Source organism: Balaenoptera borealis (genome assembly GCF_965194805.1).
Source record: "Balaenoptera borealis genome assembly, chromosome: 2".
NCBI lineage: Eukaryota > Metazoa > Chordata > Mammalia > Artiodactyla > Balaenopteridae > Balaenoptera > Balaenoptera borealis.
In genome coordinates, this window is record NC_138867.1 from 112,688,687 (window position 1) to 112,703,107 (window position 14,421).

The window sequence follows — 14,421 nt, forward strand, 5'->3', positions numbered from 1 at the left end:
ACTGAAGAGGAGTCCGGGGTACGGCTCCTCTGCTGCTCAGAAAGCCCCTCCCCTCCAGCAAATTGAGTTATTCCAGACACAGCTCAGCCGCATCACCGTCTGCTCTGTTCGCTTCCCAAACACCGCTGTGGGATTTGCCGATGCACTGACTCTCATTAGAGTCACACGCTGGGAAATTGCTTGGCCTGCGCCTCGCTCTCCTTAATCATAAGGTCTCCCATCCCAAGAATGGCCTCCTCGTTGCCTTATCTGGGAGGAAAATGGATTCAGGAGTTTTAAGAGGGCTCAGCACCCACAGGAGATGGGCGTGACAGGGACCCTCCAGGATTCTCCCAAGGACAATGTATACAGCCCGGAGCACACCTGGGGGTGGACCAAGGGGGGCCAGTGCCCCACAGCTCGATGCTCTTCACACCTGAGGTTGTGGCAGGTGCCCTGTGTGCACCCCTGCGGATGGGGTGCAGCCTGCATGTGTCACAGGACTAGCGCGCTGTGCCTCAGCCTCAGGGGATGCTCACCTGCCTTCTTTTGAGTTGGGCTTTGAAAAAGGTGGGTAAAAATTTCATAAAGAACTTTCCACGGAGAAGGGCAAATCTGAGAAACCACCTGCTGAGGCTCAAAACCCACCACTTAATGATGCTAATGGCCCCTAGTAAAAATGGGAGCCATCGATCAAATAAGCTTATCCTACTCTTGCCTTGATTTGTGTTTTTCCCGCTAATGGTGCTGTTTAATGAGTATAGTGTCCTGGTGAGATTTTCAAGAGCGTGGGGATGAGACGCTCTTTCGTTTTTTTGTAGGCCCTCAGCATGCCACCCAGGGCCAGGTGCACAGAGGACACTGGATAAAAAGTCCTTATGCCTGTAGACAGACACACACGCACACACACAGCTGCAGATTCAGGGGCGCAGCCCAGTGACACTGATCCTGTACCAGCGACTCAGCCCCAGCCTCGTCCCCCAGCCCTGTTCGCCTTTTAGAGACCCCTACGCAGGTTGCCCAGCACCAATCACAGGCCGCAGATCCTAAGAGCAGAGGGTAAAGGCCTTGGCATGACGTAGTCCAGACTCCTCATTGTATTGACATGGAAACCGAGGCCAAGGAACACTAAGGGGTCTGTCTTGGGGCCCAGGGTGTTGGTGATGGAGCTGGGCTATTGCCTGCCTGGCATTTTGTGCCCACACCCTTGGGAGCCTTTCCTGCCCCAGCCCCGCCTCCCTTCTCTTCTAACTTCAGCCTTCTGGCTCCTGTAAAGAAACCCCACGAGACATAAATAAACCTGTGGGGAAGGATGAAGGAGACTGTGATGGAGAGAGAATGGGATTTTCTGTAGCATGAGGAGGATGTAGAAACCTTGCCCAGACGCGAGGGCCTATTCCTGGGCAAATCTTATTATCACCAACACACTGGCAGGTCTGGCCTTTTTCTGCCAGCAGCCTTGGCTCAGAGCTGCTCTTGGGAAGGGTGGAGTGAACTGGACCCGGCCTGACCTGGGAGGGGCCTTCAATGCCCTGTGTCGGACCTCTGGGTCATTAGAAGGTCCAGGCCCCACCCAGGTCCCAGGGCATCACCAGTGGCAGGAAGAGCCAACAGATCTCTATTTTCTACTCCACTAAGAATTTTTACTGCTTCCCTTCAATAGTCTCTCCTCCTTTGGGTGTAGAGCCTAGAAAGGGTCCGAGTTTGGAGTTGATATTGTAACCCATACTAGTAAATTCCTAGGCCGTTGTTTTGTGTTCTAAGTGCAATGACACATCACAGTCGGCCTGTGCCTGCCAAACTCACTGGATCATTTTCTTCCACACTCCCATGAAGCTTTTCTTAACCCTCTGGCCTGTGCTTTCTTTCTCGGTATACCCTCTCTTCCTGGGGCCTCCTCTAAGTGACAGTGTTGGCTTTTGTCCCTGATCTGGTTTGTCATCTCTTCCTCTTTCAAAAGGCAACCTGAATAGGGTGACACTTGGACGGGGACTTGAATGGAGCATAGTGGGGCGCTTCCGGGTGCTGGTCAGGAGATGTGTTCTTTGTGAAAATTCATTGAGCTGTACACTCCTGATTTATTCATTTTCTGTATGTGTTATACTGCAATATGCTTATTTAAAAGAGGCAACCTGATTGTTCTCAACATCAGTTGCCTTGGGTAGGGTCTTTGTCCTTGGTCAGGCACCGGCCTGGGTACACAGACCGGGAGCGGGGCTTCACAGGAGGGGGTCTGTGATGTGGAGTAGCAGCCGCCTGCCTGGTCCCTCAGGCTCTGTCTGCGGGCACGGCTCCGGCCCCCACACCAGCCTGAGCGCCGGGATGCCCACCTTCCCTGGAGGTGTTCCCTGTTAGGCTCTCAGGCCTGGGTCTCTGCGGAGGGGGTGGGAGAGGGGTGGGGTTTGCAGAGGAGCCTTAGGAGAAGGAATGGAGGAGGCCGAGGTCAGGGGATCCCCACTGTCTGGGGCGTCCCGGCCTCAACCCCGCACTCTGTTCCGACTTCAAACCAGCAGCTGGGACAAGCCCTCACGGGCTCTGTGGGCGAGGCTCCGAGGCGCCCTCCTGTGAGCTCTGGCTCCCGTCCCGGGCCCGGCTGGCAGTGGGCGGCTCTTGACTCAGAGGTATTGCTGCAGAGTCAGGCTATCCTCAGTGAGCGCCCCGAGCCACAGGGCTTGGGGAAGGCCTGGGAAACCTCTCACAGAACTGGCTCCCGTGTTGGTGAGGACTGACATGAGGACTCAGGCTCAGCTAGGACTGACCTCCACGGCCCTGCTGTTTGGCTCATGCGGCCCAGAAATGAGCATCAAGGGTCCCCTGCTCAGAGGGGATGGAGATGGACCCTTCTGCAATCTCACCTAATGGTCCAATTGTGCCCGACTCGCTTTCCATGACGACGGCCCAGCGGGCCCAGCTGCACCCTCCTCTTCCTACGCTCCTCCCGCCAAGGGCCTGGCTTGCCCTGCTGGGCACAGCTCAAGTCTCCTCCTGGAAAGCTGTCCCTGGCCAGCTCCCCTCCCCTCTTCTGTGGCAACCAAGGTCCAGACCCTGCACCTGACTTCCAGCATTCACTCGTTTTCCAGTGGGTGGTGCACGCCTGCCAAGCAGACGGCCTGATGTGCCGCAGTGGCAGCCGCAGGGGCGGGAAGGCTGTGAGCCCTCTCTGCACTTCTGGCACCCACCACGCCCATGCGGGATGCTCCATCCCTGGGGACGGACTAATCGGTCCTAAGCAACGTGACGTTCAGATAATTTACACCAGGGGAGCAGAGGCAGTTCACTCCACAGTGGGAGATAATTTACAACCATTCTGGACATCTGGCTTGGCAGGTGGGCAACCTCGTCACTCATCCCCGATCTGAATTCAAGAGCACATGAATTACCGCCGGGCTTACCGTAACTCTACATCTCAGCACGAATGTAGGCCAAAGGGCCACTGGGTGAAGAGCTCTGAATCCAAAAACCCAGGTGGCAGCCCATCCTCCCCAGCGAAGCTGTCTAGCTGGGGAGGAGGGAGGGGTGTGGGTGCGGGGAAAGAGCACAGCCAGCCCTGAACAGCTCTTAGGTTCTGTCTGCATGCATTCAATAGACATGCACTGACTCCTTGCTGCACTTGGGGTGTAGGTGTGCCAGCGCTGGGCCAGGCAGTGGAGCAGAGAGGGGACAAGGCACAGGCCCTGCTCTCCAGGAGGCCAAGCCCTAGGACACGGAAAGCTGAGCAGCACAGCTGGGCTGCATCCCTCCCTCCCGCGCCGGGGCAGGTCTCACTCAGGGCGGCGGGGTGAGGGGCTGCAGGCCTGGTGCTCAACTCCGGGCAGCGTCCTCCCGGCAAGGCCCAGAGCCTCCCGCCTGCCCTTCCAGGAGCACAGCGCTGGGATGGGCACGCCCAGTCCCACCTCCGGACCAGCTGCACAGGCTCAGCAGACAAGCCGCCCACCCAGGGAAATCATGCTTGCACTCTGGGTGGGCGTTTCTCTCCCTGTGACCCAAATGACACAGCCAAAGGTACATTTTCCAACTAAGAAGACAGCTGTAGAGAATCCTGTGCAACTAATTTGTGCACACGTTTTACCTGTCTTTAAAACGTGATGAGGGGAGGAGCCTCAAGATGGCGGAAGAGTAAGGCGGGGAGATCACCTTCCTCCCCACAAACACATTAGAAATACATCTATATGGGGAACAACTCCTACAGAACACCTACTGACCACTGGCAGAAGACCTCACACTTCCCAAAAGGCAAGAAACTCCCCCATGTACCTGGGTAGGGCAAAAGGAAAAAGAAATAACAGAGACAAAAGAATAGGGATGGGACCTGCACCAATGGGAGGGAGCTGTGAAGGAGGAAAGGTTTCCACACACTAGGAAACCCTTCACGGGCAGAGACTGCGGGTGGCAGAGGGAGGAAGCTTCGGAGCCACGGAGGAGAGCGCAGCCACAGGGGTGCGGAGGGCAAAGCGGAGAGATTCCCGCATAGAGGATCAGAGCCGACCAGCACTCACCAGCCCAAGAGGCTTGTCTGCTCAGCCGCCGGGGCGGGCGGGGGCTGGGAGCTGAGGCTCGGGCTTCGGTCGGATCCCAGGGAGAGGACTGGGGTTGGCGGCGTGAACACAGCCTGAAGGGGGCTAGCGCGCCACAGCTAGCCGGGAGGGAGTCTGGGAAAAGGTCTGGAGCTGCCGAACAGGCAAGAGACTTTTTCTTGCCTCTTTGTTTCCTGGTGCGCGAGGAGAGGGGATTAAGATCGCCGCTTAAAGGAGCTCCAGAGACGGGCGCGAGCCGCGGTTATCAGCGCGGACCTCAGAGACGGGCATGAGACGCTAAGGCTGCTGCTGCCGCCACCAAGAAGCCTGTGTGCAAGCACAGGTCACTATCCACACTCCCCTCCTGGGAGCCTGTGCAGCCCGCCACTGCTAGGGTCCCGTGATCCAGGGACAACTTCCCCGGGAGAACACATGGCACGCCTCAGGCTGGTGCAGCGTCACGCCGGCCTCTGCCGCCGCAGGCTCGCCCCGCATCCGTACCCTTCCCTCCCCCCGGCCTGAGTGAGCCAGAGCCCCCGAAGCAGCGCTCCTTTAACCCCGTTCTGTCTGAGCGAAGAACAGACGCCCTCAGGCGACCTACACTCAGAGGCGGGTCCAAATCCAAAGCTGAACCCCGGGAGCTGTGCGAACAAAGAAGAGAAAGGGAAATCTCTCCCAGTGGCCTCAGGAGCAGCGGATTAAAGCTCCACAAACAACTTGATGTACCTGCATCTGTAGAATACCTGAATAGACAATGAATCATCCCAAATTGAGAAGGTGGACTTCGGGAGCAAAGATATATATATATTTTTCCCTTTTTCTCTTTTTGTGAGTGTGTATGTGTATGCTTCTGTGAGTGATTTTGTCTGTATAGCTTTGCTTTTACCATTTGTCCTAGGGTTCTGTCTGTCCGTTTTTTTTTTTTTTTTAGTATAGTTTTTGGCACTTGTTATCATTGGTGGATTTGTTTTTTGGTTTGGTTGCTCTCTTCTTTCTTTCTATTACTTAAAATATTTTTTTTAATAATTATTTTTTATTTTCTATTTTAATAACTTTATTTTATTTTATTTTATCTTCTTCTTTCTTTCTTTCTTTTCTCCTTTTTATTCTGAGTAGTGTGGATAACAGGCTCTTGGTGCTCCCGCCAGGCATCAGGGCTGTGCCTCTGAGGTAGGAGAGCCAAGTTCAGGACACTGGTCCACAAGAGACCTCCCAGCTCCACATAATATCAAATGGCGAAAATCTACCAGAGATCTCTATCTCAACACCCAGCTCCACTCAACGACCAGCAAGCTACAGTGCTGGACACCCTATGCCAAACAACTAGCAAGACAGGAACACAACCCAATCCATTAGCAGAGAGGCTGCCTAAAATCATAATAAGGTCACAGACACCCCAAAACACACCACCAGACGTGGACCTGCCCACCAGAAAGACAAGATCCAGCCTCATCCACCAGAACACAGGCACTAGTCCCCTCCACCAGGAAGCCTACACAACCCACTGAACCAACCTTACCCACTGGGGACAGACACCAAAAACAACAGGAACTACAAACCTGCAGCCTGCGAAAAGGAGACCCCAAACACAGTAAGTTAAGCAAAATGAGAAGACAGAGAAACATACAGCAGATGAAGGAGCAAGGCAAAACCCACCAGACCTAACAAATGAAGAGGAAATAGGCAGTCTACATGAAAAAGAATTCAGAATAATGATAGTAAAGATGATCCAAAATCTTGGAAATAGAATGGAGAAAATACAAGAAACGTTTAACAAGGATCTAGAAGAACTAAAGGGCAAACAAACAGTGACGAACAACACAATAAATGAAATTAAAAATTCTCTAGAAGGGATCAATAGCAGAATAACTGAGGCAGAAGAACGGATAAGTGACCTAGAAGATAAAATAGTGGAAATAACTACTGCAGAGCAGAATAAAGAAAAAAGAATGAAAAGAATTGAGGACAGTCTCAGAGACCTCTGGGACAACATTAAACGCACCAACATTCGAATTATAGGGGTCCCAGAAGAAGAAGAGAAAAAGAAAGGGACTGAGAAAGTATTTGAAGAGATTATAGTTGAAAACTGCCCTAATATGGGAAAGGAAATAGTTAATCAAGTCCAGGAAGCACAGAGAGTCCTATACAGGATAAATCCAAGGAGAAACATGCCAAGACACATATTAATCGAACTATCAAAAATAAATACAAAGAAAAAATATTAAAAGCAGCAAGGGAAAAACAACAAATAACACACAAGGGAATACCCATAAGGTTAACATCTGATCTTTCAGCAGAAACTCTGCAAGCCAGAAAGGAGTGGCAGGATGTATTCAAAGTGCTGAAGGAGAAAAACCTACAACCAAGATTACTCTACCCAGCAAGGATCTCATTCAGATTTGATGGAGAAATTAAAACCTTTACAGACACGGAAAAGCTAAGAGAATTCAGCACCACCAAACCAGCTTTACAACAAATGCTAAAGGAACTTCTCTAGGCAGGAAACACAAGAGAAGGAAAAGACCTACAATAACAAACCCAAAACAATTAAGAAAATGGTAATAGGAACATACATATCGATAATTACCTTAAATGTAAATGGATTAAATGCTCCAACCAAAAGACACAGACTGGATGAATGGATACAAAAACAAGACCCGTATATATGCTGTTTACAAGAGACCCACTTCAGACCTAGGGACAGATACAGACTGAAATTGAGGGGATGGAAAAAGATATTCCATGCAAATGGAAATCAAAAGAAAGCTGGAGTAGCAATTCTCATATCAGACAAAATAGACTTTAAAGCAAAGACTATTACAAGAGACAAAGAAGGACACTACATAATGATCAAGGGATCAATCCAAGAAGAAGATATAAGAACTGTAAATATTTATGCACCCAACATAGGAGCACCTCAATACATAAGGCAAATACTAACAGCCATAAAAGGGGAAATCAACAGTAACACAATCATAGTAGGGGACTTTAACACCCCACTTTCACCAACGGACAGATCATCCAAAATGAAAATAAGTAAGGAAACACAAGCTTTAAATGATACATTAAACAACTGCCAAACTGGCAGCTGCTCCTTTAACCCTGTCCTGTCAAACTTACAAGCAGGACATTCCATCCGAAAACAACAGAATACACATTCTTCTCAAGTGCTCATGGAACATTCTCCAGGATAGATCATATCTTGGGTCACAAATCAAGCCTTGGTAAATTTAAGAAAATTGAAATCGTTTCAAGTATCTTTTCCGACCACAATGCTATGAGACTAGATATCAATTACAGGAAAAGATCTGTAAAAAATACAAACACATGGAGGCTACACAATACACTACTTAATAACCAGAGATCACTGAAGAAATCAAAGAGGAAATAAAAAAGTACCTAGAAACAAATGACAATGAAAACACGATGACCCAAAACCTATGGGATGCAGCAAAAGCGGTTCTAAGAGGGAAGTTTATAGCAATACAATCCTACCTTAAGAAACAAGAAACGTCTCAAATAAACAACCTAACCTTACACCTAAAGCAATTAGAGAAAGAACAAAAAAACCCCACAGTTAGCTGAAGGAAAGAAATCATAAAGATCAGATCAGAAATAAATGAAAAAGAAATGAAGGAAACGATAGCAAAGATCAATAAAACTAAAAGCTGGTTCTTTGAGATGATAAAAAAAATTGATAAACCATTAGCCAGACTTATCAAGAAAAAAAGGGAGAAGACTCAAATCAATAGAATTAGAAATGAAAAAGGAGAAGTAACAACTGACACTGCAGAAATACAAAGGATCAAGAGAGATTACTACAAGCAACTCTATGCCAATAAAATGGACAACCTGGAAGAAATGGACAAATTCTTAGAAATGCACAACCTTCTGAGACTGAACCAGGAAGAAATAGAAAATATGAACAGACCAATCACAAGCACTGAAATTGAAACTGTGATTAAAAATCTTCCAACAAACAAAAGCCCAGGACCAGATGGCTTCACAGGCGAATTCTATCAAACATTTAGAGAAGAGCTAACACCCGTCCTTCTCAAACTCTTCCAAAATATAGCAGAGGGAGGAACACTCCCAATCTCATTCTACAAGGCCACCATCACCCTGATACCAAAACCAGACAAAGATGTCACAAAAAAAGAAAACTACAGGCCAATATCACTGATGAACATAGATGCAAAAATCCTCAACAAAATACTAGCAAACAGAATCCAACAGCACATTAAAGGAATCATACACCATGATCAAGTGGGGTTTATCTCAGGAATGCAAGGATTCTTCAATATACGCAAATCAATCAACGTGATACACCATATTAACAAATTGAAGGAGAAAAACCATATGATCATCTCAATAGATGCAGAGAAAGCTTTTGACAAAATTCAACACCGATTTATGGTAAAAGCCCTGCAGAAAGTAGGCATAGAGGGAACTTTCCTCAACATAATAAAGGCCATATATGACAAACCCTCAGCAAACATCATTCTCAATGGTGAAAAACTGAAAGCATTTCCTCTAAGATGAGGAACAAGACAAGGTTGCCCACTCTCACCACTATTATTCAACATAGTTTTGGAAATTTTAACCACAGCAATCAGAGAAGAAAAAGAAATAAAAGGAATACAAATTGGAAAAGAAGAAGTAAAACTGTCACTGTTTGCAGATGACATGATACTATACACAGAGAATCCTAAAGATGCTACCAGAAAACTACTAGAGCTAATCAATGAATGTGGTAAAGTAGCAGGATACAAAATTAATGCACAGAAATCTCTTGCATTCCTATACACTAATGATGAAAAATCTGAAAGTGAAATTAAGAAAACACTCCCATTTACCATGGCAACAAAAAGAATAAAATATCTAGGAATAAACTTACCTAAGGAGACAAAAGACCTATAGGCAGAAAATTATAAGACACTGATGAAAGAAATTAAATATGATACAAATAGATGGAGAGATATACCATGTTCTTGGATTGGAAGAATTAATATTGTGAAAATGACTATACTACCCAAAGCAATCTACAGATTCAATGCAATCCCTATCAAACTACCACTGGTATTTTTCACAGAACTAGAACAAAAAATTTCACAATCTGTATGGAAACAAAAAAGACCCCGAATAGCCAAAGCAATCTTGAGAACGAAAGACGGAGCTGGAGGAATCAGGCTCCCTGACTTCAGACTATACTACAAAGCTACAGTAATCAAGACAGATGGTACTGGCACAAAAACAGGAATATTGATCAATGGAACAGGATAGAAAGCCCAGAGATAAACCCACGCATATATGGTCACCTTATCTTTGATAAAGGAGGCAAGAATATACAGTGGAGAGAAGACAGCCTCTTCGATAAGTGGTGCTGGGAAAACTAGAGAGCTACATGTAAAAGAATGAAATTAGAACACTCCCTAACACCATACACAAAAATAAACTCAAAATGGATTAGAGACCTAAATGTAAGGCCAGACACTATCAAACTTTTAGAGGAAAACATAGGTCGAACACTCTGTGACCTAAATCACAGCAAGATCCTTTTTGACTCACCTCCTAGAGAAATGGAAATAAAAACAAAAATAAACAAATGGGACCTCATGAAACTTAAAAGCTTTTGCACAGCAAAGGAAACCATAAACAAGACCAAAAGACAACCCTCAGAATGGGAGAAAATATTTGCAAATGAAGCAACTGACAAAGGATTAATCTCCAAAATTTACAAGAAGCTCATGCAGCTCAGTATCAAAAAAAGAAACAACCCAATCCAAAAATGGGCAGAAGGCCTAAATAGACATTTCTCCAAAGAAGATATACAGATTGCCAACAAACACATGAAAGGATGTTCAACATCACTAATCATTAGAGAAATGCAAATCAAAACTACAATGAGATATCATCTCACACCGGTCAGAATGGCCATCATCAAAAAATCTACAAACAATAAATGCTGGATAGGGTGTGGAGAGAAGGGAACACTCTTGCACTGTTGGTGGGAATGTAAATTGATACAGCCACTATGGACAACAGTATGGAGGTTCCTTAAAAAACTAAAAATAGAACTACCGTATGACCCAGCAATCCCACTACTGTGCATATACCCTGAGAAAACCATAATTTAAAAAGAGTCATTTACCACAATATTCATTGCAGCTCTATTTACAATAGCCAGGACATGGAAGCAACCTAAGTGTCCATTAACAGATGAATGGATAAAGAAGATGTGGCATATATATACAATGGAATATTACTCAGCCATAAAAAGAAACGAAATTGAGTTATTTGTAGTGAGGTGGATGGACCTAGAGTCTGTCATACAGAGTGAAGTAAGTCAGAAAGAGAAAAACAAATACCATATGCTAACACATATATATGGAATAATAAAAAAAAAAAGTTCTGAAGAACCTAGGGGCAAGACGGGAATAAAGACACAGACATACTAGAGAATGGACTTGAAGACACGGGGAGGGGGAAGGGTAAGCTGGGACAAAGTGAGAGAGTGGCACAGACATATATACACTACCAAACGTAAAATAGCTAGCTAGTGGGAAGCAGCCGCATAGCACAGGGAGATCAGCTCGGTGCTTTGTGTTCACCTAGAGGGGTGGGATAGGGAGGGTGGGAGGGAGGGAGACGCAAGAGGGAAGAGATATGAGGACATATGTATACGTATAACTGATTCACTTTTTTATAAAGCAGAAACTAACACACCATTGTAAAGCAATTATACTCCAATAAAGATGATAAAAAAAAAATAAAAGGAGATGAGGTAAACTGGCGGTGGCCGGCTCTGCCTGCTAATTTGGGGTGCTTTAGTGCGGAACTGGAGCCTAGGGCATCTTCAAGGAGGGGATCTGAATTCCCTTATCTGGATCACATCCACCTGAGCAAATGGCCATGACCCTAGCTTTTAAATGACTTAGTAGAATTAATGGATCACAGGAAAGAGTGTGGGACTAAAAGTAAACATGAAAGGAGGGAGTCTGTCGGCTTGAAAGCTGGGGCTGCGGTGTCGGAACACCAGTGATAATTACATTTAAAATGCCTCCCCTGTCTTGGGAGATTCTTCTCCCGGCTCATGTCTCCACGTTTCAGGCTGCATGTTAGAGCTGCACCCCTCTCAGAGCTTTAAAGATGCAACAGGGAGTGAAGGATCATCATCCTATTCATCAGAAAGCAAACCTAAGAGCTGGAGAAGCATTCTTCCCAAGGTCAGCTAGCTCAGTGGAGTTGATTTAGCTTTTAAGTGATATGTAGTGAGCATCCTGGGGGACACTGCTTGCAGAAATGGAGATTTAGTATTGAAAACAGTCATGCCTCTCGCCCACAAGTCACTTTTACCTGTGTGGCTCCAGATGACGGTGTTGCGGTGGTTCATATGTGTGTGGAGGGCACCTGGCAGTGGACTTCTGGGAGTGTTGTGTATCACAGGTGTGTACAAGTGTGAGCCTGGGTCTCTGGGTGTGTTGGTCTCCTGGCTCACCCAGGAGGTGAGCTTGGGAGAGGGGGCTGGACGGAGCCGGTCACCTCCTTGGGCAGGTCATGAGCGAGTACTGGTTGAGCCATGTTTCTGGAGGTGCCTGGTTTATCCTTACTACCTCTGCTCTGGCCCAGACTGCCCTGTGCACGCTGGAAGCCGTCATCCGCCCAGGGATGGGGCAGCTTGGGCAATTCACTGGCCCTGCCCACATCACACTCGGCTCTTGGAGGCCCCAGTGGGGTGTGCTGACCTGCCCATGCCAGTGCCCCTCTCTGGACCAGCTCCTCTGAGCAAGGTGTGAGCGTGGCCCCCGGGTCTGGCCTCTCTCCATGCTCCATCTTCCCGCCCTGGTCTCTGCAGGCCCTTCCACACCTGATCATCGCTGGGGTATTTTGACTGTTTCTCCTGCTCCTGTGCCTTCCAGGTTTCCAGAAGCTTTGGTTCTTTGGGGACTGGAGTGACGTGAGCTGGGGGGAGCCTCTGGCTGCTCCCCAGTAGACGCTCAGTCCCTTTGATCAAGGGCTGGAGCTGGGGAAGGCTGGAGAGGTCTCCACTCACTGTCCTGCCCAGACCCTCTCCTGAGCTCCAGACCTCACACGCCACTGCTGGCCTGACATCTCTCCATGTTGTCCCGCAGGCTCCTGCCTCATCACGGCCCAAAGTGAACTTGCCATCGAGACTGCTCCTTCTTTTACCTCCTAACCCCAGCCAGTGGCCCCTCCACCAAAGCCCTCAGCTGCCCAACCACACACCTGAGGTTGCCCTCGACACCCCGCCATCCCCAGCCCATCAGTCCTGGCTCAGGCCACTCCTGCCTCCTAAGAGTTTCTTCACGGTGCCAGTTTTCCCCACTCCTAAAGCCAGCACTCTAGTTCAAGGAAACCACTAACATGACTTGGATGACCCCTCCGCCCTGGCTAGCCCGTGGCTCCAATCTCGCTCCCACTGACCCCATCCACTCAGCGCTGGAGGAATCTGTGGGGGGCACCCCACCGTCCTCAGGGTAGAGCCAAGCTGCTCCCCTTGGCCTGAAACACCTTCTCCAGCTGGCCTGGCCCCTTCTCCAGGCTCACCTCCTCCCACAGTGCACACTCACCCCAGGGAACCTGAGCCGCCTCCAGTACCGCAAACCAGCCTGGCGTCACCCGTGGGCCATGGCACCATCGCCACACCGTGCCCATCTTAGCAGACCCCTCACCATCTCTGGGTCTTAGCTGGCACACAGCTTCCCCTGCGTATCACTGCCCTGAGTGCTCTGGCTGGGTTCACGCTCCCCCTGTGTGTCCTCAGAGTGCCCTGGGCACCCCCTTCAGAGCATTTATTCTCTCTGCTTCCTCGGCTTGTCCATCACGCCCCTCCCGTCATGGCCTGAGAGCCAGTGGGGGTCCTGGCACGTGATTAGTGTTCAGCAAGCACATGCCAAAGAAACGAAGGAGTGACCAAATGAACAGGCAAATGACTTCTGTCCAGAGTCCCTTCTACTGAGACACACATGGCCTCTAAGTTTCCTTCTGACCCAGGATGCCATAGAAGAGCCGTTGGGTTAGCTAAACATGGATATTCCATGCCCACAGGCCTTCCTTCCACCTCCACCTGGAACCTTCCTCTAGTGAAACCGCCTCCTTCACATGAGTGGGGGCAGGAGAAGAGGAACGGTGGCAAGTAGGCCCGAGTGAGCACGAGGCGCTCTGGCCGCGAGCCCTGCCCGTGTCCGGGAGCTGGCCTGGGCCATCTGGGGTCTGCTGTCCCTTTCACTGATGGCGGAGGCAGCTCTGCTCACTGCATGAACATACGGGCACTGGGGTCAGAGTGTCCTGACAGTCCTTCCTTCCAGCTCTCGCTTTTACTTTATTTTCCCTCACGTGTATTCACAGGACAGGCTGGAGGGCTGGGTGTGCCCACATCTCTGCGTGCTCCTTCTCTGGGTATGTGTGTGAGCCGAGCAGCACCTGCTTGCTAGAAACTTAGATCTTCTCACCCTGAGCCGTGTTTCCTCTTGTGCACGAGGGGGCTGATCACCTGTGTCCCCCGGGGCTGTCTGAGTCAGTGCCCTGGACGGCCCCTCGCCTGGAACAGAGGAAGAGGACTCTGGATGGCCGGGAAATCCTTTCTGCATTTAGTGGGTCAGACTGCCAAGACCTGTGCGTTTTGGGGGAGTGTGGGCTCTAGGGAAGTTACTGGGAGTTCAATCTCTTTCCAGAGGAAACACCTCCAGGGCCTTGATCCCAGGGAGGCCCCAGGGCCCAGGATGGACACCCCTCTCTCTGGTGACACTGGTAGTCGAGGGGGGAGGGCACCCAAGAAATGACTGTAATGGAAATACAAATTATCCTACTTCAAAGCAGGCACTTGAATATTTCGTAATGACCATTATAAACCTGTTCTCTGCACACTGCTAATAAATATCTCAGCCCCACACCACATTTTCAGGTA

The 14,421-nt window shown here is 48.8% G+C and overlaps 1 protein-coding gene across 4 annotated transcripts in view; it reads right to left on the reverse strand.

The window, feature by feature from the left end:
- FSTL4 (follistatin like 4) overlaps positions 1-14,421 on the reverse strand; it is a 717,999-nt gene that overhangs the window by 155,651 nt on the left and 547,927 nt on the right. The window lies entirely within an intron of this gene.